This window comes from Mesocricetus auratus, unplaced genomic scaffold (genome assembly GCF_017639785.1).
Source record: "Mesocricetus auratus isolate SY011 unplaced genomic scaffold, BCM_Maur_2.0 Super-Scaffold_4256, whole genome shotgun sequence".
NCBI lineage: Eukaryota > Metazoa > Chordata > Mammalia > Rodentia > Cricetidae > Mesocricetus > Mesocricetus auratus.
In genome coordinates, this window is record NW_024429182.1 from 130,921,267 (window position 1) to 130,944,768 (window position 23,502).

The following is a 23,502-nucleotide window of genomic DNA, read 5'->3' on the forward strand; positions in this document are numbered from 1 at the left end:
TCAATGATATTGTATATTCACAGTCCTAATCTAGTAGGACTGGTGCCCAAAGAGGGAGCGATAGCAGAGATCTCAGCCATGGAGCACTCAGAGTGAAGGCTGTGAGGACACTGTGACTTTGAAGGTGTCTGTCTACAGGGCAGGGAGAGATTGTTCACCAGAAACCACCCTTGACAAATCTTGAACGTGATCATCTAGCCTCTAGAACTACAAAAGCATAAAATTCCGTTGCTATGGGCAGCTTGAGCAGGCACACATACTTACATCAGGCTCTGTCCCTCCATCCCCTTTCCAGTGGCTTCCTTTCTCTTTGCACTCTAGTTTGGGAGCTTCTACTGACTGATTCCCTCCTTGGTTGTGTGCAGTCCGTATCTTTTATTCTTTTTGCTTCCAATTTCTCACATTTACTGATTAAACGATCAGAGTGTCAGTCTCAACCTACCTTAGCCCTGTGTCCTCGCACTCAGTTTACTTTTTCCACTAGTTTTCCCTTAGTGCATTAATTATGATTATCTTAAATTCCCAGTGTAACTCCACCATATCTGCCGTATCTGAGCCTGGTTCTGATGCTTGCTCTTTCTCTTAACACTGTGTTTTTCACTTTTAGTCTGCCTTGTAACGTTTAATTGAATGTCAAACATGATGTACCCACTAATGCAATAGATGAAACAGTACTTTCTGTGTGAAATTTCGTGTTTTTCTGGCCAAGAGTGTTTACTGCTCATTGTAACTATAGGGGTCAGAGGTTCATTTTTCTCTAGTGTCCTTGTTTCTATTTATTTTTGGATTTCCTTAGAGAAGTCTTCTTCCTAACAGAGCCTGAGTCAAGCAGTTCTTTCAGGTGTAATCCTGTGATTACATAAGAGCCTTGCTGATGTGGACTAAAGGAAGCATTCTGCAGTCCTGTGATTGGGTGCTGGTCTTCGAGGGAGCCGGCGCCCCTGGACTTCGACCTTTGCCAGTGCTTCTCGGTACAGCTAGTTAGGAGAGACAGGAAGGCTCCTGGGATAAAGCTGGGCATTTCCATCTCCCAGGGCCACAGGGTTCTCTTAACAACCACAGCCAGTCAGGCTGAGCCATGCATCTTCTTTTAAGAGCAGCCCTTGTTAAGAACAGAACATTCAGCCATGAGGGGGTACTGGCCGCCTTTGATCCCAGCACTCAGGAGGCAGAGGCAGGCAGAACTCTGTGAGTTCCAGGCCAGCCTGGTCTACAGAGCGAGTTCCAGGACAGGCTCCAAAGCTACACAGAGAAACCCTTGCTCTGCGTGAGTTTTAATGTGAGTGTACTCCAGTTCACTTGACAGAGCAATCGATGGAGTTTGGGTTTTGTTTGTTTTTTCATTCTCACTGCAAAGACCTTGAAGTCAAGCCTCACACAGGTGTGAGGCACCCCTCACACTGGTCCCCTAGAGTTTCTCTCAAGCATGTCCACATGGAACCCCCTGCAAAGCTGTCACTTGTGGTTCAGGCTTCCTACTCTCTCCATCACTGAACCACACGGGAGGCTTTTATTCATTTCATTTTTTTCTTTTCTCTTAAATAGATTCTCACTATGTTGCCCAGGCTGCTGTCCTACTCCTGAGCTCAAGCCACCCTCCTGCCTCAACCTTCTGAGCAGCTGGTGGCCTAGGGACATACCAAACACGGGCTCCTATGGAGGTGTTTGCTCCAAGATGTTTGCTGTGAGTCTCTGCATCCATCTGTGTTAGTTACGTTTCTATTGCTATGAAGAGACACCAGGACCAAGGCAATTTACAGAAGGAATTTATTGGGACTTCAGTTTCAGAGGATGGGTATGTGACCATCATGGAGGGAAACCGACAGCAGGCAGGCGGGCATGGTGCTGGAGCAGTATCTGAGAACTTACATCTGATCCACAAACACAAGGCAGAAACCATTATTGGAAATGGTGTGAACTTTTGAAACCTCAAAGCCCATCTCCAGTGACACACCTCCTCCAATAAGGCCACACCTCCTCATCCTTCCCAAAGAGTTCCACAAACTGGGAGCAAGCATTCAAATATATGAGCTCATGTGGGCCCTTCTCATTCAGATATATGAGCTCATGTGGGCCCTTCTTATTCAGATCACCACACCATGTGTCTTTCCAGTTTTGAAGTCAGCACTCAGCTTTGTGACCTTAATTCTCCAATAGATCTAAGAAGCAGTGCTGATTTTCTTGCAGTGACAAGGAGTAGTGTCTTCAAAGATCCTTGTATGCTGAACCAGAGCAGTTCTCCAACTTCAAATGCTCCTGCTGGAAGAAGTCTCTGTGTTCTGGGCTGCCATTGACTGATCTGATTTTCTATTGCATTAAACCTCCTGCCTGGAAACATCCATCCTAGAGCCTCTAGAACCCAAGCTCAACACTGGTCCTGCTGCTCTGTCGGCCTTATCCCTAATGAATCTTGTGCCACTAACTATCAAGTTATATCCGTTGGTCCTCAGATCCTGTGTAGGTCTTATCTCCATGCTTTGCTGGTGTTCTTCCTCAAGAAACTCTGTAAGAAAAAGCTGTAGATGTCTGCCTTTACTATTCCTACAATCCTGGGGTTTTTTTTCTTGTTTGAAGCAGAGTCTCATTATTGCGACCAGGCTGGCCTGGAACTCACTGTGTATGTAGCCCAGGCCCCCAAGATGGTGATCCTCCTGTTTCAGCCCCCTGAGTTCTGAGATTACAAGCATGAGGCAACCACCTGGGTGCTTAGTCCTCTCACTCTAAGACACTCTTCACAGACCTTCATGCTCAAAATATTATCATATTACCTTTTACACTCCCCCCAAAATCTGGTGTCATTGTCTTCTAGAACCTTCTGAGAAGTTCTTAATTTTATTTCTTCTTTCTGGAAATTTGGGTGTCGTCATATATATGCACATATAGTGTGTTCTCAAATTTCACATAGTTGGATCTAAATACAGACAATTTGTTATCAATCCGGCATTGTCCTTAGCTCTTTTGGGGGGGAGCACTTCTGATCCCTTACATTTGGGCCAGTGTCTTCCATTGCTTCTGAGATTATCCCCTTCCCTAACTATTCTGTGCTTGTTGCCTGACATTCTGAGTGGATTTATTGTGACTCTGTGCTTTTCATTTACATTTTCAGTTTCTTTCTATTTTTATTCTAAAATTTAGGAGGCATCCCAACTTTATCTTATTGACAGTTTTGAATTTTAAAAAGATTTTATTGCAAAGTAGGCTTACTTTCTAATTATGTGCATGTGTATATGTCTGTGGGGTGTGTGTACACGCCAGTGCAGGTACCCAAAGAGGCTAGAAACAGGTTCTGGTTCCCCAGGAGGTGGAATTACGGGAGGTTGTGAACTCCCTGATGTGGGCGCTGGGAACTGAACTTGATCTTTGAAAGAGCAGTATCAGCTTTTAACCGCTAAGCCAATTCTCCAGCCCTAATTATTTTATTTTACAAATTATTTTTTTATTTAAAATTTTAAAAGGGGAAAATTTATTTTTCAAAATTAATTGCATGTATTTGTTTTACATGGATGGATGCTTTGTCTGCATGCATGTCTGTGTGCCCTGTGCATGCCTGGAAGACCAGAAGAGGGACTGGAGTTACTGACAGCTATAAACTGTCATTAGGGTTCTGGGAATTAAACCTGGGTCATCTGGAAGAGCAGTCAGTGCTCTTAACCAATAAGCCATCTTTCTAGCTCTCTCCCTCCCCATTTTTTAAAGAAAAAATCTTTCACTACATAGCTCTGACTGGCCTAAAATTCCCTATGTAGGCCAACCTGATTTCGAACTCTCAGAGATCCACCTGCCTCTGCTTCCTGAGTTCTGGGATTAAACGTGTGCACGACCTGGCCCAGCCTATTAAAATGTTTATTTAAGCGATCTTGTTTAATTTCTAAGCTTCCTTCTTTATCATGTAATTCCTTTTTCATACATCCCTTTTTTAATTACAGACTCCATAACTTTTCATTTGTCTGAAGACACTAGTTCATATGTTGAGGCATTATCTTCTGTTCTGAAATAATTGATTTTCCCTATGGGGTTGGCTGTTCTCATATTTCTTTCTGACTTGTTTTTCTCCATGCATCCAATGGACCTCCATCTTTCTTTTGTTCTGGGAGTGGAGCACCAGGATGATAGTGCTGTGTGCCTGGTGTGCAGTGTGTCTTGCTTGTAGCAGATCTGCAGCCCACAAAGTGGCTCCCTGGATCGGGAGAGTGTAAGGACACCGCATGTAGGTTGTTAAACAAAACGAATGGAAGGCCACTGCTTGAGCTAAGCCTCTGTCGCGGTCCCAAGCACCAGAAACCAAAATAGAGTCCCACATGTTAAGATGTCTCTGACAGGCCGGCCATCTATGACAGTGAGAACAGTACCCACCTCAGGAAGTCATCAGAAATGTAAAGATAACCCTGCATCTAGACTCTAGACCGCCTACATGGAGCAGCCCAGGCTGGGTCCATCCACCCGAGAGTGCTGGTGATGCTGAAGCTCCTCATCCCCGGTGTGTTTTGAGCACTATCCCATCACATCAAATCTGCTCATATTAAAAGACTAGTTCTTCTTGGAAAGCATGTCCAGTGTCTCCCAAAGTGTCTGAGGGTGCATGGAGGTCATGGCTGACCATAACCACCTGGGTACCGAGGGTGAATGACCGAGCAGTTTCCTAAGCAGACTTCTACTTAGTCCTGCTCTTCAGGGATTTCCCATCAGCCCCCAAGCCTGCTTGCTTGTGCCCCTGAGGTTCAGAAAGGATGAGACACCGGTCTCTGAGCTTCTCTCTGACTTGAACATCTCTGAAGGCTTTGACCAACTACCCCCAGTCCGTACCTGCCCACTTGATTTCTAGCTGGCAATCCCTTCCAACAACTAATTACTATTTCCAGGCCGCAGTGTAACCTGGGAACTGACTCATCCTCTCCCTCAGATTTCCCAGGAAAACACCTTTTATTCTGCTTGTAGTTTCAGCAGTAGCTAGCTCACCAGTTGTGGGAGTACTGTGCAGGCACTATGTGTCACTCACGAAGTCCAAGTTGTCGATAGTGACAGTTCTGAAGTCAGTAGTGCTACTGCTCTCTCCATATAGAAAGAGGAGAGTAAGATGCGGAGAGGCCCCATGGCTTCGGATCCATGATTCCCCTCAGGACTCCAGTGCTACATCTCCCTCTATAGAGAGCAGGGTCCTGGAGGTCCACTCTGGCACCCCATCAGAAACTACAGTATTGCAACCACCCCTTCCTTTTGTTAAAAAAAGGCACTAAAAGATCTTTAAAGCATTGAAGACGATTGGAAGTCATTTTATGCTAAGATCTGCATGGTAGTCCTGTGAGTAAATGGAGGTGACTTTAAATTAGTTTAGTCTGGAGGTGACCTCACTAGCTTCTCAGAGATGCAGGGTTATCTTGGAGACTCACAACTTGGGGCTAGACTTCTCTGGCCCAACCAAGGGGAAATCCCACACTCGGCCTCCTACTCATGCCGGGAGGTGGGAAGGAAGCAGGGAGAGATAGCCTGCTTCCTTAGAAAAGGCTTCAGTGGTCCTTCCAGCCCAAGGAGAGACAAACTCGCCTGTATGCATATCTGAGGCCGGAGGAAGTTACCACAACTGAGTCCAGGTAGAAGCAGAATGTTCCGAAGCCCATGGTCCCAGCAAATGCCAAATGGAGATAGACCCCGCACAGCACAGTTCATCACAGCTGGTATTCCTGGCGCTCCAGGGAGAACCACTCTGTCTGACCCTTGGGAAGGACCACCAAGCTCACCAGTCACCTGCTTCCAGGAGGTCATGATCCTTGCAGGACAGTCTGGAACCCAGTGCGTCCAATGGTGCTGTGACCAAAGGTGAATGAGGCAGTTGTTTACAGAGAGAGGGGGGGAGAGAGGAGGGGGAGAGAGAGAGAGAGAGAGAGAGAGAGAGATGGACATTTCACGCAATTTAATAACCAGAGAAGCAACAGCAGTTACAGCAAATTTGAAAATTTGAGCCAAAATGTCACTCAGCGACAAGGAAGAGCAATTACTTAAATATTTAAAACAGACAACCCAAGAGAGGCTGTGGAGCAGTTCTCTGTTAGTATTTAACACGAGCTGGGTGATCACTGAGAAAACAACTGTTTACAGGAGATATGGACAAACAGTCCCTATTTGCTGAAAGCCATGGGGAGACTGCGGCGCTGGTATTCCTAAATCCTGGCTGCTCCAGTAGGGGCCCACATCACCAATCATGAGGCCACAGGGGTGGGGAGGCCACAGCTGTATCCAGAGCATGGTGAAATCTGTAAACACACAGCCAGAGGTCATCTGTCTTGCTCCAGACTTCCGGTTTTCAGGAAGCCCAGCCCAGCAGCTGGGCCTGGGAGGTGGCTGCTGGCTAGGTCATCTGCCCTCTCTCCTGCAGGCCCTGGCCAGGCTGTCCTGGCCCCATGCAGTGTCCTAGGCGGACACCACACATGAAGCCAGGTGCTTACACGCAGAGGCACAGAGTCACAAACCGGCATGCACGTACCCCGCCTCACACTGGGGCCTTCTGGGATACCCGACTGGAATGTCTATGTTAACAAGTAAGGCTGTTTACAGGATTGACAGATACGAGCTTTGTTTCTAAGCTTCCATTTCCACGAGCCTGGCTTTTACCTATGCCAGCTCCCTCAAGCCTCACCTCTATTCTACTCCTGTGATAACCATTTCCCAACTTACCTGCAGGTGTCAATCAAATTCCCACACAGGCCCCGGCCACTGTGCAGAACTCACCCCTAGGCCCTCTACAAGAAGGCCCTGGTCAAGACCAAGGAAAACTGTCACCTTGAGTTCGTAAGCTATTTCCAAGCTGGCACAGTTGAGACCACGTGCATGTCTAATAAGCCTGCACCCTGTTGCATCATCTAATGTGTTTATTACAAAGTTGCCCAACCCTACACCCACAGCCCTGCCTCCTCCTGGCATGTTGCTGCCAACCGGTAAAAACCACGGATGGCCTTGACCTATTGACAACCTTCCAGTTGTTTGCACACCTGGCCAAAAGAGAAGAAAGACAGAACAGAGGAGTGAGCTCTGAAAAACCCACGGAAGGACAGGGGCCTGCACAACAGTATTTGTTAAAATAAATTCTAGTTGGTCAGAGCTAAAGTTTGGGTACATATTTAGCGCAGGATTTCAGAGAACTCTCTTCTCTCCCTTCCTTCCTCCCTCCCTCCCTCTCCCTCTCCCTCTCCCTCTCCCCCCCCTCTCTCTCTCACACACACACTCATTTCCAGAACGACTGATATAGACTGTCCAGAGTATTAAAATTGTAGTCATTAATCTTTTTGTGTTTGCCGAATAGCCCTGGATACTAGAAATCTGAAGGAATGTTTGAAGAGTTAACATTAAACAATATGAAACAATCAGGAAGGGTTCTAGTTCAGTTGAATGCTGGCCCATGCAGTCTAGAGACATCATGGCCATTGAATTGCCACTTCCTGATCTGAAAAATTTATATTTTGATTGTTGCTATAGTTTCAATACTCTTCCCCCACTTTAGATCCCATTGTGACATGTTAGAGGGCAGAAACAATCTGGCTATCAGAGTGAGGCCCTCACCATTGAATTCTGTGGCTTTATAGAAAGAGAGAGGAGCCAGAACACATGCATGCTCCCTTGCTTTTCTGGGTAAGAACCCTTGCTGCCTGGCATTCTGGCAGCAGAAAGCCATCGCCAGACGTGGCCTCTCAACCCTGGATCTTTGCAACAGTGACCTGAAGGAAACCTCTTTTCTTCAGAACTTAGCCAGACAGGGTGTTGTCTTTTACCAATAGGAAACGGACCAATAAATGTAGCTAGCTTCCAAATGGTGCTCTAACATTTGGGGAGTCTCTTTCCCTGGTAGGGAGCAAGACTTTGCTTTCCTGCGAGAGCAGAGCTATTCTCTCCTTGCCTTCTTGAGAGGACTAAAATTGGTCCCACCAGTCCTATACTGCCAGCAAGCTTGGAGACACCACTTGGCTGAAGCAACTGGCCAGTGTCCGAGGCACAGGTCATAGTGCCATGTTCAGCATGTTCAGCATGGGTAACATCCTACACATGTCCTGGGGTTGTGGCCAAAGTCACCCAGCAGGTCTGGATTCTGGATCATTTTCTCAAAGCCATTCTGTCACCAGTTACCTATAGATCAATTCAAATTCTCTTATTATGTTCCTTCCCCTATGATAACCAGACTCCTTTGCAGGTAGAAGCCCCAGTGGGCACAGCCAGAGGTGGCCCTCCATTGCTGTTTGAGGGTCATCTCCTTCCCTGGCTGAAGGCTCATTCAAAACTACCAGGATTCCCTTGGCGCAGTGCCTGGCTTGTCATGCCTTGCTCATATAGTGCACAACCTACCCTGACGTTCCTCCTGCTCTTCCCTCAGACCCGGATGGACTCAGTTGTCCTGAGAACTGCCCACTTCAATCAAACCTCAGCAGCACACTCAGGTGGGCAGCATGGTGTGTTCAAGTGTTGGGACCTCAAGTGCGGAAGGAGTTTGTCATGCTCTGAGTTTCAGGCACAAAATGCAAATGACCCTTCTACCTATCCTCAAGTGACTTTGTGGCCACTCATCTTCCTGAAGCAGTGGTCCTCATGCTGCACTCACAGGACCTTTGTGTCCAGCCGTGCCTTGCCTTGCGGAACTGATTGTAAGAAAGGACTCGACTGAGTGCCAGCTGACATGAGTTCCCCATTATCAAGTAGAATCAGCATTTCAAATAACAACCAGGCCTGGCTATTGTGTGGCTGTCTTCCCCTGACACTGTGATAAAATACCCGAGAAAAGGAGCTTAAGGGAAAAGGAGTTTATTTCGCTCTGAGTTCAAGGGTGTAGTCCAGCATGGCAGAGAAGTCCAGGCAGTAGGACCATGAGGTGGCTCGTTGCATGCACCTGGGGCAGGATGTGGAACGTCATGACCCTAGGGCTCAGCTAGCTTTCCCCTTTTTATCCAGTACAGGGCTCCAGCTGTACTGGATAAAATGGTGCTGCCCACAGTTAAGATAGCCTGGCTTCCCTACTTCAGTTAACTGTGGCGATGTCTTGCTTGTACAATTAAAGCCTGTCTGAGGGTCAGAGAATGGAGCTTGCCACTAGCTGATCATAGAGGTCTGGAGGTAGCTGGGCAGAAACAGGATATAAGCAGGGAGGAACAGAAAATGGCTCTCTTGTCTGCTGAGATGCTAGGGAGGTGAGGTGTGCCGTGGCTTGCTCCTTCTCTCTGATCTCTCAGCATTTCCCTCTACGTCTGACTCAGGCTTTTTATTATCTAGACCAATTAAGAACTCCATTTACAGTTAACCCAATCAAGATAATCCTTTACAGGCACACCCAGAAGCCTCCTAAGTGACTCTAAATTCTGTCAAGCTGGCAATCTGCATTAACCCTCAGTCATTCAAAAATGAGCAAGAGGCCATTCTTATGCTCCAGGGTTTTAGAGGTCTGTTGAATTAGGTGAAGGAAGATCGTCTACAGAGGGCAGGGGTGTCAGTGAACATGGGCTCACATTCCAGGTCATGAGAAGCCTCCCCCTCCATTCTCTCTTCAGTCTGAGCACCTACTGTATGTATAAGCTTTGTTGAGTGTGCTAGCCATGGGCTGGCCATGAGTCTGGGCCAGGTGGTTGGCCAGGCTGGGACAAGATTTGGGAGGCAGCTGGCACTTCCAGTCTTCCTGATTAGCAGTAAAGGAGAGAGTCAGGCAGCCAGAAGTACCATAGTAGGAACTGAAGTTTGAAGGGCTTGGGGGTGTTCTAGGGTGCAGGGAGCCCACTCCTCTCTCTAGGGAGGATGTGGGATAATGACCCCTGAAGGTCCTGGAGAGAGGGCTCTTTCACCCAGCTCACTAACTATGCTGTCCTTGAGTGTCATTCTCCAGATTCAGGCAGAGGCTTGCTATCTGCCTTGGATCATTTGTCTGTTTGTAGCCTTGTTATGTCCACCCTGCCTAACAGGCTAGCATGTATAAAGTGTGTGTGTGTGTGTGTGTGTTCATAAAGAACACAGTCCATTTTCTTATTTGTAATGATATCTATTGGATTTAAATTCTTATTTTTATACTGTGATAAAACATGTTGATAATTGCACAGGATGAGTGGCCCTGAGCCACTCATTGATAATGGCACAGGATGAGTGGCCCTGAGCACACGGCCACTTAGTGCAGCCATTGCCGCCTGTTTCTAGAGCTCCCTCATTTTCCTGAGCTGCAATTCTCCAGACCCTTCTCCCCGGTCCCCAGCAATCACCACCTTACTTCCTGTCTCTGCCTGCACCTTACTTCCTGTCTCTGCCGCACTCATGGAACCATGCCACACCAACTGTCTGAGCCTGGCTTACTTGACTCAGTGTTCTCAAGGTTAATCCGTATCATAGCGTTGGGCCCAATTTCCCATCTCACAACTGAGCAGTCCGTTCTCATGGGCCACGTTTTCCTAGCCATCCGTGCACTGACACTCAGCACTTCTGTGTTTTAAACTAACGTATTAGTTCATGTCAGCTTTCTTCGGCATCTTCACCTCCCTGGAGCTTGCTCTCGCTGTCCCTTCCCTTGTGTGGCCTCTCACCTGGGCCTGTTCCCCTGCACACCAGGCCTCAGGCTGCTCCTCCCGCCTCAACACGCCTGTTGATGACATTAGTGCAGGCCCCGTCTGTCCTCTCTTGTCCCCGTGTTCCCGCTCACACCTTCCACACCCTCCCCATTCCCACCTGCTTCTCTTGTTTATGCTTTGTATGGTGAATCCAGCCCCTTAGCTTTTGTTGTCGACTTGACACAGTCAGAAACCCCTGGGAAGAGTCTGTCAGGAACTGTCTATACCAAGCTGGCCTGTAGGCATGCCTATGAGGGACTGTCTTGATTAGTTTAAATGGAATAGGACGACTCGCCCTAAATGCAACTTCTGTGTAGGATCTGGTCTTTGTCCAAAAACACAGTGGATGTGACACTGGCCTATGAGAACCATGAGAGTCCAGAGCAGGCTGTGTTCGAGGCCCCAGAGACGCAGTGGTGGACCAGACAGGCACACTCTCCTGTGAGGTCACCATCTCCTCACAATCTGACTGAGAAGTAAAACTGGCAGGCCAATAAATAAAATTCACACAGAGCGATGGGAGTGAGCAGGGGGAAGGATAGGAACATGCATGACTTCAACCAGAGCTGGGAAGGGCTCTCCACGACGGAGCGAGGATCCCAGGGAGGGGAACTGTGAAGCTCTGAGGTGAGGGAGCTGGGAGGAGAACACAAAAAGTGTGGGGTGCATAGCATTGGACGCCGGTGTCGCTGGAGGCCCCGCTGGTGTCGCTGGAGCCTCGGGGCCAGCCCAGCGGCCAGCGTAGGAGCGTTGCCCTGTGCAGACAGGCAGCTATGGAGACATCTGAAGGAAGCGTGCCATTCTGACCTCTGCATGAACAGGTCACACTTTCCATGCGGTGAGGCAACACAGATGGGGCTGTGGTAAGTGAGGGGAGGCTGTTTGCAATGATCCAGGCAGGAAGCGGTGATGATGGACTGGGGTGGTGGTGCTCACAGGGAGGGCAGTATTGCAAAAGAGCAACAGGGTTCCACAGTTTCTATGTGCTTTGTGCCTCAAGGGTTCACGGATCAGTGGCTTGGTCCCCGGTGTCATGAGGTTGAGAGGCTGTGGACCCCAAAGCGGGCAGAGTTGGCTAGGTCACTGGGGATGTTGTCCTCGGGAGGGATTGACAAAGTTATTGTGGGAGCCCGAGTTAGTCCTCCAGAGATGGTAGTTTTAGAAGGGCAAGACTGGCCCCTCTTGCTCTGGTTTCTGGTCTGACAGTGTGATCTCTTCCACAGTATGTCATCAGCCACAGGCTGAGCAGAAGCCAGGTCCATGCCCTTATGCCCCCAGAAACAGGGGCTAAATAAACCTCTTCTCTTGCTTAAGTCCGCAGGCCCCAGTCTCTCATTATAAGAGAAAACGGGAGAGTCCACAGGAAACAGACGGCGAACTGAGATGAATCACATGTGGTCCAAGGGATGGTCACTGTCCTGCTATCGAATGAGGAGACTGAGGAGTGACACATCTGGGGAAGGTCACTCAGACTGGCCAGTGTGGCTTTCATACCTGCCTGAAGATACGCATAGCCCAGAACAGACAGATGGACTGGCGAAGTCGTTAGGCACAATGATATTTGAGACAAGAGATTCTCTGGACTCATCGGAGGAAGTAGATCCAGCTGAACCTGGAGAGAGGAAGGCACAGGCAGCTAGAGCAGCGGTTCCCAACCCTCCTAATGCTGCGACCCTTTAATAGGGTTCCTCGTGTTGTGGTGACCCCCAACCATAAAATTGCTACTTCATAACTGTAATTTTGCTATTGTTATGAATCATAATGTAAACATCTGATATCTAAGATATCTGATATGCAATTGCCAAAGGGGTCGTGGCCCACAGGTTGAGAACCACTTAGTTAGACCAGTAGCACACAGTCTATGGAGATGGTGGGCATCAGCTAGCTGCTAGGTTTGGCAGAAAGGGGGATCAGTGATGACCTTTTTAGATGCTGTCTGGAGGGACATGGTGGACAGCTGGGGGTAGTGGAAACGGGGACACTGGGGGTAGTGGAAATGGGCAACTCATCAAGGAATTTTCTGAAAAGGAAAAGAGAAAGCAAAGATAATAATTGTGGGAGCTGTGACTCAAAAGATTTTTATTAAGCATCATTTTTCAAGACACTAAAGAAACAAAACCACCATGCATTTATGACTCAAGCCTGTGATCCAAGGAGTCAGACGTTTCTGGGGCTGGAGGAACCCTTGGAGGGAGGCAACAGAGGAGCAACTGAGAGCCAGAGCCAGGAGGAAAGAGACACCAGGGAGAGTGGGTGGGAGGACAGGCAGAGCCTCTGTGCTCTGAGGCGCATGGTGACAGCTATAGGCCTCTCTTCTCATGACTTCTGCTTTGGGAAAATGAGGAAAACGTTCACCAGCAGAGAGTGGGGGACATACCTTACAGCAGTCCTTTTTGTGTTGCTCTAACAAAATCCCTACAACGGTTGATTTTAATGTCAACACCCACAAATTAGAATCACCTGAGTAGGGAGCCTCCCCCGAGGAATTGTCCTGAGTCCCTTAGCTGATATGGGAATCCAAATCCCAAATGTGAGTGTCAAATGTCCAGGTAGCAACCCCATGAAAAAGACCGTGGCAGAAGGGAGCTCACTTGCCCTGCATGCCCTTGGCCTTCCCTCTTGCTGCTGATTTATGCTGTTGCTGCTTCTGCTGCTCACTTCCACACTGGTGTCTGAACCGACACTCCCAGGCCTCCACTGTTGACGCAGGACCTCCCCAGGACAGTGGCTCTCCAGGACCCCGCTAGAGTTTTGCTGCCAGATTGGGACTGGTGAAGCGTCCAGCCTTGTAGGCTGAGCAGCTACCAGGTTGTCTGCCTTCCAGCATGAGACATTCACTGTGAGACCACCCTGAGTGCCGTGACACCGGCCTCAAGGACCAAGCAACAACCATGTTGTCAGCATCTCAGGTGGGAGACCGAGGCTGGATATCTCACAAAGAAAAGGGGTTACTTGGCCTATAGTTTTGTAACCTGAAACTTCAAGACCAGGTGGTCCTCTATATTCCAGGAGTCTGTCACGTGATAGCAAAATGGCAGAAGTGCGTACAAAAGGGAGATAGCACATGACAAGACAGGAAACCAGACAGTAGAGCCAATCTCTCTCCTTTTAACTCTGGTTGGAAATAACTGGAATCCACTGAGAGCTAGTTTTTCCCTTCCCATGGGTGGTGCACCCAATGACCTAAGTACCTTTCACTGAGCCCTGTGTGTTAAAAAGTTCTATTGCCTCTCACATTGCCACACTGAGTACCAAGATTCTAATACATGAACCTCTGGGAAGACAAAATCTGGCTCAAACCTCATGCAGAACACCCAGTTGGTGTGACCACCAAATTCTTTTTCCAAGAGATAGTGTCCTGAGTGGACATGGTGGACATCATGAAAGGCATGGTGGACAGAAGTCACCAGGCCCACAGCCTCCCCTGGCAGCATCCATCTCGTCTGGACACGGCAATAGACCCATGAGAACGACTGGAACAGAATTGGAGAAGAAGGAAGGTGGGAAAATTGGCCTTCATTAGATAGGGCTCTAGATGAGCATTCTCTGGCTCTAGGACGTTGGCTAATGATTGAGAGCCCCCCACCCCAATCTGGATCCTTGTCAGTGCTTTTCTTGTGAGGCCGTGTTAAGGACTTCTAAATGTTAAGGACTCTCTAAATGTTCATGCTTTGGATGGTACTGAGCTCTCCAACTCTCTGCCTTAGGGTTTCTGTTGCTGCAATAAAACATCACTACCAAAAGCAACCGGGGGAGGAAAGGGTTCATCACATCACAGTCCATCATGGAGGAAGTCAGTCAGAGCAGGATCTCAAAGCAGGAACCTGGAGACAGGAGCTCAAGCAGAAGCCATCGAGGAGCACTGCTCACTGCCTTGCTCCTCATGGCCTCACTCAGCCTGCTTTCTTATACAACCTAGGACTAGAAACAATCCAGGGACTAGAAACACAAACCGATGATCGAGAAAATGCCCTATACACTTTCCTCCAGGCCATGTGATATAAGCATTTTCTAACTGAGATTCCTCATCCCAGAGAACTCTAGCTTGTGTCAAGTGGGAAAACAAAACAAAACAACGAGCAAACAAACAAGAACAGACTCTTTGGCTTGTGAAGACTTATAAAAAAAGTACCTAAAACCAGGGCGTGCTCTCTCTCTCTCTCTCTCTCTCTCTCTCTCTCTCTCTCTCTCTCTCTCTCTCTCTCTCTCTCTCTCTCTCTCTCCCTCCCTCTCTCTCTTCTTCTCTCTCTCCTTCTCCCTCTCTCTTTGGTTTTTTTGGAGACAGGGTTTCTCTGTATTGCTTTGGAGGCTGTCCTGGAACTCACTCTGTAGACCAGGCTGGTCTCGAACTCACAGAAATCCACCTGTCTCTGCCTCCCGAGTGCTGGGATGAAAGTTGTGCACCACCAATACCCAGTGAGGGCTCTCAATTCTCATTCAGCTCTGACTCCTCCCACATATTGTCTGACTAACATAGAATCTTCCTAGAACAATCCTACAAATGGGCCACAGAGCCTTTGGACTATCAGAGTTAATACTGATTGTCATCTTGACAGGACCCAGAATTACGTAGGAGACAAACCTTTGTCCATGTCTGTACAGTAGTTTCTAGATTTTGTTAACTGAGGTAGAGCAATCCATTCTAAATGTGGGTAGTACCAGTCCATGCACTGGGGTTCTGCAACTGGATAAAAGGAAGAAGGTGAGTTGAGCACCAGAATTCAGACTGCTTCATGGCCAAGTGCAATGAGACCAGCTGTCTCACACTCCCGCCACCAAGACTTCCATTGACATTCTGAATGTATCCTCAACCTGCCAGACAAAGCGAATCTTACCAACTTTATGGTGCACTTCTTAGTAGTTTGTTGCAGCAATGAGAAAAATAACCACTACAGACAGTCAGTACTAGGAATTGGGTGTTGCTATGGTGAATCTAACAATGTGATTCGTAGGCCCTTTGAACTGCTTGACCAAGGAATGTGGTACAGTTTGCAGCTGTGGGCTAGAGGAGCCTAGAAAGTAGATCAGAGGATGCTTCAGATAGGAATTTGCAAGACCAGAATTCCAAGAGAAATGTGGAAAATGAAGGCCCAGGCCACGGGATTCCAGAGAACAAAGACTATTTTAAGAAATATTCTGGCAAAGAATCTGGCTGCCATCTGCCTGTGTTCTGAAAACTGAATCAAAAGTGGCGGACTACTTTGTTTGGTGGAGGAAGTTTCAAGATGGCATAGCTCTCAGGCTGTAGCGTGGTTACGGCTTGATGCTTAAATTCAGATCTGAAGAGAGAACAGAAAGCTATAAAGTGCATAAGGCTTGGCATTCAAGGGGTGTGAGCAGCTCCAAAGCTGTGACTAGGGGGCTGCAGAGAAAGGGCCATGTTTGGTAAAGAGAGGTGCACCATTAAAGAGAAGTCGGGGCAATAACAACTGCATTCAGAGGTCAAGACCCCAGCTATCTTTTCAAACTCAGTAGTGGCGCACGCCTTTAATCCCAGCACTCAGGAGGCAGAGGCAGGTGAACCTCTGTGAGTTCCAGACCAGCCTGGTCTACAAGAGCTAGTTCCAGGACAGCCTCCAAAGCCACAGAGAAACCCTGTCTCGAAAAACCAGAGAGAGAAAGAGAGGGAGAGAGAGAGAGGGAGGGAGGGAGAGAGAGAGAGAGAGAGAGAGAGAGAGAGAGAGAGAGAGAGAGAGAGAGAGAGAGAGCCCAAACTGAGAATGTCACAGCTACAATAAGAGTTTCCCCAAGGTCAGCACACAGAGGCCACGAGGCTGATCTAAAGGGGAAGGCTTGTATCCTCAGCAGCCAGCAGACCTCAGAGGCATCATTTGTGTGGTCCTGGTTTTGACAAGTCGGGAAGGCAAGGGGGAACAATAGGGATGTGGGGAAGAAAGGGAGCCCCTCACACTAGTCTGGTTGTAACCTCTCACCAGTTGGTAGACACAAATTCTAGTACAGCTGACATTTGCTGTGAAGTTTGCTGTCACAGAAGAAATACTCCTTTTGTGTACAGGGCATTTCATGGAAGAACAGCATTGAGGCTGCACTACCGGCAGGCCTCCCCCCTTTCTCTCCACACTGAAGATATCCTGACTTCTAGCAGCCCTGCAATCTAGAGTTTTACATCACCAATTGTAATCCTGTCAAGCGCATTTTAAGTAATTCTTTCGACATAACAGGTTCAAAACTCACCACGTTGTGTGTGGCTATTGCAAAGATATTGAAATGTAGTGTTTGTCTTAGACACCTTTGCTGTGATAAGACACCACACATCTTAGTCACTGTTCTATTGCTGTGAGAGACACCCCCGAGCAAGGCAACTTTTTTTTTTTACCAGACAAGGTTTCTCTGTATTGTTTTGGAGGCTGTCGGTCCAGCCTGGCCTCGAACTCACAGAGATCCGCCTGCCTCTGCCTCCTGAGTGCTGGGATTAAAGGTGTGAGCCACCACCGCCCGGCGAGCAAGGCAAATTTTATAAAAGAAAGCATTTAATTGGGGCTTGCTTACAGTTTCAGAGGGTTAGTCCATGATGGTCATGGCAGAAATCAGACAGGCCTGGTGCTGGAGCCGTAGCTGAGAGTTTTACATCCTGATCCACAGGCAGCAGGCAAATGGTGTGGGCTTTCGAAAATTCAAAGCTCACTCCCAGCGGCACACCTCCTCCAAGGACACACCCAGTCCAACAAGGCTACACCTTCTAATTCTTCCCAAACAGTTTCACTAACTTGGCACCAAACATTTGACCTTATAAGCCTGTGGGACCATTCTTATTCAAACCATCAAACCATGACCAAGGCAACTTAAAAAAGAACGTGGTTTGAGGGGATTAGAGTCCATGACCATCACGGCAGGAAGCATGGAAACAGGCAGGCAGGCAGGCATAGCACTGGAGCAGCAGCTGAGAACTTATATCCTGATCAATAAGCACAAGGCAGAGGGCTAACTGGAAAGATACGGTCTTTTGAAACCTCAAAGCCCACCTCATTGTGACACGTCCTCCACTAAGGACACACCTCCTAATCCCTCTCAAATAGTGTCAGTAACTAGGGACCAAGCATTCAAATATAGGAGCCTATGGCAGGCAGATCTCTGAGTTCTAAGCCAGCCTGGTCTATAGAGTGAGTTCCAGGACAGCCAGGGCTACACAGTGAAACCATGACTTGAAAAAAATGATAAAAAGATAAACATTTCTTTTTAAGTATTTATTTATTTTATGTGTGTGTACGGGTGCCCAAGTGTGTGTTCATGCAGTGTCTGAAAAGACCAGAAGAGGGCCTTGGGTCACCTGGGACTTGGATTACAGAGATTTGTGAATCACCCAGTGTGGATACTGGGAACTGAACCCAGGTTCTCTGGAAGAGCAGCAACCAGAATTTCAGCCCCTCGTCTTATATTGAGTGTGCCTGTCTCTTTCTGAACTTGGAGCTCACTCTTCGGCCTAAACTAGCTGCCAGGCAACCTCCTGGGATCCACCTGTCTAATTTCCTAGTTATAAGCACACATTTCCACACCCGTGTGCTTTGTGGACACTGGTGATACAAACTCAGGTCCTTGAGATCAAAGTACTTTATCCACTGAGCCATTGCCCTGGTCCATAAGACTGTCTTTCATCTGTCTGTCTGTCTATCTATCTATCTATCTATCTATCTATCTATCTATCTATCTATTTCTTTATCTATGTTTGGATTTTCAAGACAAGGTTTCTTTGTGGCTTTGGAGGCTGTCCTGGAACTAGCTCTTATAGACCAGGCTGATCTCAGAACTCACAGAGATCCACCTGCCTCTGCCTCCCCAGTGCTGGAATTAAAGGAGTGCACCACCACCACCCAGCAAGACACCCTTTTAATAATCCCCAACTCTGCTTTGTGCTGGCTTGTTTTGAAAATCTCATCTGCATCAGAGCCAGGGATCTAGATTTATCTGATCCTTGAGTTGAGATGCCTAAAAGATTAAGGGAACTTTCCAGGCTGCTGTGGTGACAACTTGGAACTCTATCCCTGCCACAGCTAACGGTTTTACTGGCATGAAAAGCACATTTGTAACAGAATTGTGGAGTAACATCCATGTGTGACGGGGTCAGAGTCCCTTCAGGCAGTCCCTACTGTGTGAGGATGAGAAGGGAAAGCCTTTGTTGTAGTGGGGTCCCCAGCGTGCTGGGAATGCCAGGACTGAGGGATGTCCACCAGGGAAAGCTGGACTAACAGAGAGGGCATGTGTATCGTAGGCAGCGGAGCTGGAGATGTGGGCCCTGGGGATTGCGTCACACACTCCAGAGTCAGTGTTTGCAACACAGCTTCAGTGTTGCATTGGCCCAATCGATCCTCGCTGAGCTTCCATTCTCCCTGATAGAACAGGAACGTTTATTCTGTGATATTGTCCATTGGAGTTGCATATGTGCTTTTGTAGTTTTTATTTTATAGGAGCTCTCACTTAAGAGATTGCCTCAAGTCCCAGAGAGGATTAGACTTTGGACTTTTAAACAGTTGGAACTGTTACAGACTACAGGGACAAAAGTCACAAGACTTGAGGTTAGACCATGTGCATTCTGCATTAACAGACGGCTAGGAACCTGCAGGGGCCAGCAGAGGAAGATGGCGGCTCAAGCGTGGTGTCAGCCTGACTTGTGAGGGTAAATATTGGTTGTCAGATGGACAGGATCTATAGTCACCTAGGTGACCATGCCCTGGAAATGTCTGTGAGGGAGTTCCTCTGCATAAGGTACAAAAACACACCCTAAATGTGAGCAGTGCCATTCCGTATACTAGGTGCCTGGATTGAACACAGAGGAGAGAGCAGCCAAGCTGCATTCCTGTCTCTTTGCTTCCTGACCATGGGTGCAATGTAGCCATTGCCCCCCTCAGCGTCCTCACACTCCTACCACCCTGTGTCCCCCCTGTGATGGACTGTCCCCTCAAACTGCGGACCAAAATACACCTTCCTTTCTTAAAGTTGTCGGCTATTTTGTTACAACAAGGAAAGTAGCTAGTACGGGGTTCACAGTGAATCTGCCCCGTGCCCTCTGAGGGGACAAGGTCACAATGACTCCCCAAAACTGACAATAATAGAATTGGTGGTGGGTCCTGTGGTAGTGGCGCTGCGGCACCGCGTAACATCTGGAGCACCACGAAGGATGCCGTCTCTACCAAGTGGCACCCAGGCCTGCCTTCCCACCTGGCTGCTCCAGGCTCTGCATCACCAAAGTCCCTCTTGTAAACCTGCCGGGACAAAGACTGGCATCTGTAGACTGCATTCTCACCGGCCTGTTGCATCCCAGAACCTCAGAATAGCACATGCTCACGTCACCCATCACCAGGACTCACCTCCCGTGCTCCTGCCCGTGTTCCCTTTATTCTCGCCACCATGCAGGGGCTTCCTGTGTCGTCCCATGAAGGCTTTCTCTCGACTTCCCTTCACTCTCCACCCAGTGTGTTCTTTCCATTTACGGGACCTTCTTGCTAATCTTGGCTCTGGCTTTAGTGGATAACTTCCATTCCTTTTTAAGAGAGAGAGAGAGAGAGAGAGAGAGAGAGAGAGAGAGAGAGAGAGAGAGAGAGAGAGAGAGAGAGAGAGAGAGGATTCAACACACAGATGAGGAATGCAGCTAAAATGGGAGACTCAAGGAGAAACATTTTTTAAGTCAGTACAAATATTTTTGGAATTTAATTTTCCTTAGGGAAAAAAAAGACTTGCAGACAGGACGTCTGCATCCTGTGTTTGAACACCAGTGGCCTCTTGTGTCTTTATTTGTAAACCAAGTAGTGATATATGACTCCACAAACCCTCACTTCCCTCCTGGCAAAATTAGAACAATGGCGCCTCTCTTCCTCCTGACTGCCTCCCCTTCTTTCTCCCTCTCCTTACTCTCCTCTTCCCTCCCTTTCATCTTGCATAATTGTGGGCAAATAGGGCCACACCTTATAGGAAATACTTAGCCCTACGAGACAAAGAGAGTCTATAAAGCGAGACTGGGCCGCTCAGACGCAAGGTCAGTTTCGGTGTAAGCGTTATGTGTGGAGGGGGCCTGGAAGGTGCCGGACCTCGCCCACTCTGAGAAACCTGAGGTGAAAGGTGTGAAGAACAGTAAAGCAGACCGCAGAGTCACTGCCCATGCTCAGCGTGGGGTGGGGGCATACTTAGACACAAGACAATGAAAGCTGGACCTGGTGGTTCAGGTGTGTAGTGCTGGTTAATTCTCGTCACCTGACACAAACTACAGTCATCCGGAGAGAGGGACTCTCACGTAAGCGTTGCCTCCAGCAGATTAGCCTGTAGGCAAGTCTGTGGGGGCATATTCTTGGTGTGGAAGGGCCAAGCCCACTAAGGCCGTTGTCTCCTTTGCACAGGTGGTCCTGGATTGTATAACAAAACAGGCTGAGCAAACTGTTGGGAGCAAGCCAGTAAGTAGTGTTTCTCTATGGTCTCTGATTCGTTCCTATCTCCAGCTTCCTGATTTGAATTCCTGCCCTGACTTCCATCGATGATGCACCATGACCCAGAAGTGAAAGCCAAAAAACAGGTTCCCCACCTAAGTTGCTCTTGGTTACTAGGTTTCATCACAGCAATAGAAAACTAGGGTACCTGTCATCCTAGCTACTTGGAAGCTGAGGCAGGGAATCGCAAGTTCAGGGCCAGCCTAGGCGGCTGAAAATTCAAAAATCAAAAGAGGGTTCTAGATGTTACGCAGGGGTAGACAGCTGCCTAGCATGCATGGGGCCCTGGGTTCAAATCCCAATACCTCCTCCAAAATGCTGGCAGAAATGGTCTCTCTTTTCCAAGCCACCCAGGCCAGTTTTGGGTGGTCAATCTATGCAGCTTAGGATTCCTTCCTAACCAGTGTGCATGCTTGGTCAGGCGTCTACCCAGAACCCTCCTTAATGGAAGCTGTAAAAAACACCAACTTTGGAGCCACAGGTTATTGGTTAAATAAACCATAGCATGCCCATAAATGTGGGAACCTCACAGGCATCCAGGCAAAGACTGACATGGGAAACCATCAATAACTCATCCTGGAAAAGCGTCAGCTGAAAGCTCATCTCTGGCGATGGGGGTAGGAGATAGGATACCTCTGAGAGTGTGGGGCTGCTGGATAGGGAGGTACAGGAAATCCTCCAGCTGCTGGCTCTGTTGGTAGGGAGACAGCAAACAGGAGTCTGTATGTACCATGTCTCACATCTTTGAACTATGTACATGAGGTGAAGATGTCACACTGGGAGACTGTCAGCCATTGGTAAAAGGGGATGGTACCCCTCACTCATGCGTACACAGGCAGCACTAACTGGATTCTGCGGGTTATATGGTGGGGGAAAAGAAGGCAAAGAGGCCATCACCCTGAAAACATGAAGTTGAGAGGGAAATGAGAGGGGGTGACCAGGAGGAACTAGATGTGGGGGAGCAAGGGATGGGTCTGATTTAAAAGCATTGTATTTATGTATTAAATTACCAAAGAAAATGAATTCTTTAAAATGTGATTGGGTGGTATGACAGTAACACTGAAATGTAACACAGCAGTTGGTGCTCAGGCTCGGGGGATGTCTTGGTGGTCAAGAGCACCTCTTGCTCTTACAGAGGACCCAAGACCCCACACCCTCTCCTAACCTCTGAGTGTCAGCATACATGTGGTATACATTCACACCACACACACAAACAGGCATGCACACATACACGTGCATGCACACATACATGCAAGGATAAAGCTTTTTAAAATGTTTAACACAGCATATTAAACTTTTCTGAGATGGCCCAGAATGTTTCTCATCCCAAAGTCTCTTCTAGAACCTCGCTGCTTTCTGTCTGGAGGTGAAAACTCGCTTCCCTCTCCTCGAACTTGGCAGACGGTAACGTTGTTCCACTTACACTTATACAATGGTTCTCAGCTTGCGGGTTGCGACCCCTTTGGGGGTTGAAACAACCTTTCCTCAGGGGTCACCATCCGAAAACACAGATATTTACATTATGATTCATAACAGCTGAAAATTACAGTTATGAAGCAGCAATGAAAACAGTTTATGGTTGGGGATCACCACAGCATGAGGGACTGTATTAAAAGGTGGCCGCATTAGGAAGGTTGAGGACCACTGCACTTACTGGAGATGGTGGGAGTGATGCCTAGGATTTCTGCAGCTAGTTGGAAGAGCCCTTTAGATCAGGCTGCTTCTATCTTGAGACAGCTCTCGGAAGCCAGCTTCCATGTTGTAAGGAAGCCACAAGGGCGTGAAGAAACCTGACACCAACCAAGGACCACCAGACTGCTGGAGACGGGAGAGAACAGCCTTCCGTGATTTGAGATCTTGCTGTTCCAGACTGGGACAGAGATAAGTAACCCACCTTGTGCCCAATTCTTCTCCTGACCCAGGTTAATAAGTGGTTGTTTATTGTGTCATTCAGTTCCAGAGCAATCTGTTTCTCAGCTGTAACACCTGGGAGTAGCGTGTGGGGTGGATGTGGCCGAGTGTGTAAATGGAGGAAACGTCATAACAGAGGGGTTGGGCAGCTATGGACTTGTTTTCCCATAATTCATCAACTCGTTCTCTGTGTGCGTGTCTCTCTGTCTCTCTGTGTGTTTCGTCTGTCTGCCTCATGCCCCCACCAAGATAGGCTCTCATTCTGTAGGTCTAGCTGGCCTGGAACTTGCTTTGTAGACCAGGTTGGCCTTGAACTCACAAAAATCTGTCTACCTTTGCCTTTGTAGCACTACAATTTCCCAGATTCTGACTTATTCATAATTTTACTGTTTCAACAATAAGTTGTCACTATTTGTACTGTAAAGCTAAAAGCAGTATGAATTTCTCATATGAAAAAGGTCACAGCACATATCCAAGAACACTGTGCCCAGATAGCCCACGCCTTGTGGCCCTGTAGATCAAGTTCCCAGGCAGCAGGGAAGGGACGCTCCTAGCTGGATTGTCTTCTGTCCCGTGTTTCAGGTGGGTGTGGCTGGCCT

At 48.1% G+C, this 23,502-nt stretch overlaps 2 long non-coding RNA genes across 2 annotated transcripts; both read right to left on the reverse strand.

Moving 5' to 3' along the window:
- Positions 1 to 5,893: 5,893 nt before the first annotated feature.
- LOC106022362 lies at positions 5,894 to 6,835 on the reverse strand. Its single transcript, XR_001197360.3, has 2 exons — positions 6,670 to 6,835; positions 5,894 to 6,248 (listed from the first exon to the last, which is right to left on the reverse strand). It is a non-coding gene; the product is annotated as an uncharacterized LOC106022362 (long non-coding RNA).
- A 1,930-nt stretch (positions 6,836 to 8,765) lies between these two features.
- LOC121133772 lies at positions 8,766 to 20,050 on the reverse strand. The gene is made up of 2 exons (XR_005870751.1): positions 19,883 to 20,050; positions 8,766 to 12,171 (listed from the first exon to the last, which is right to left on the reverse strand). It is a non-coding gene; the product is annotated as an uncharacterized LOC121133772 (long non-coding RNA).
- Positions 20,051 to 23,502: the final 3,452 nt, after the last annotated feature.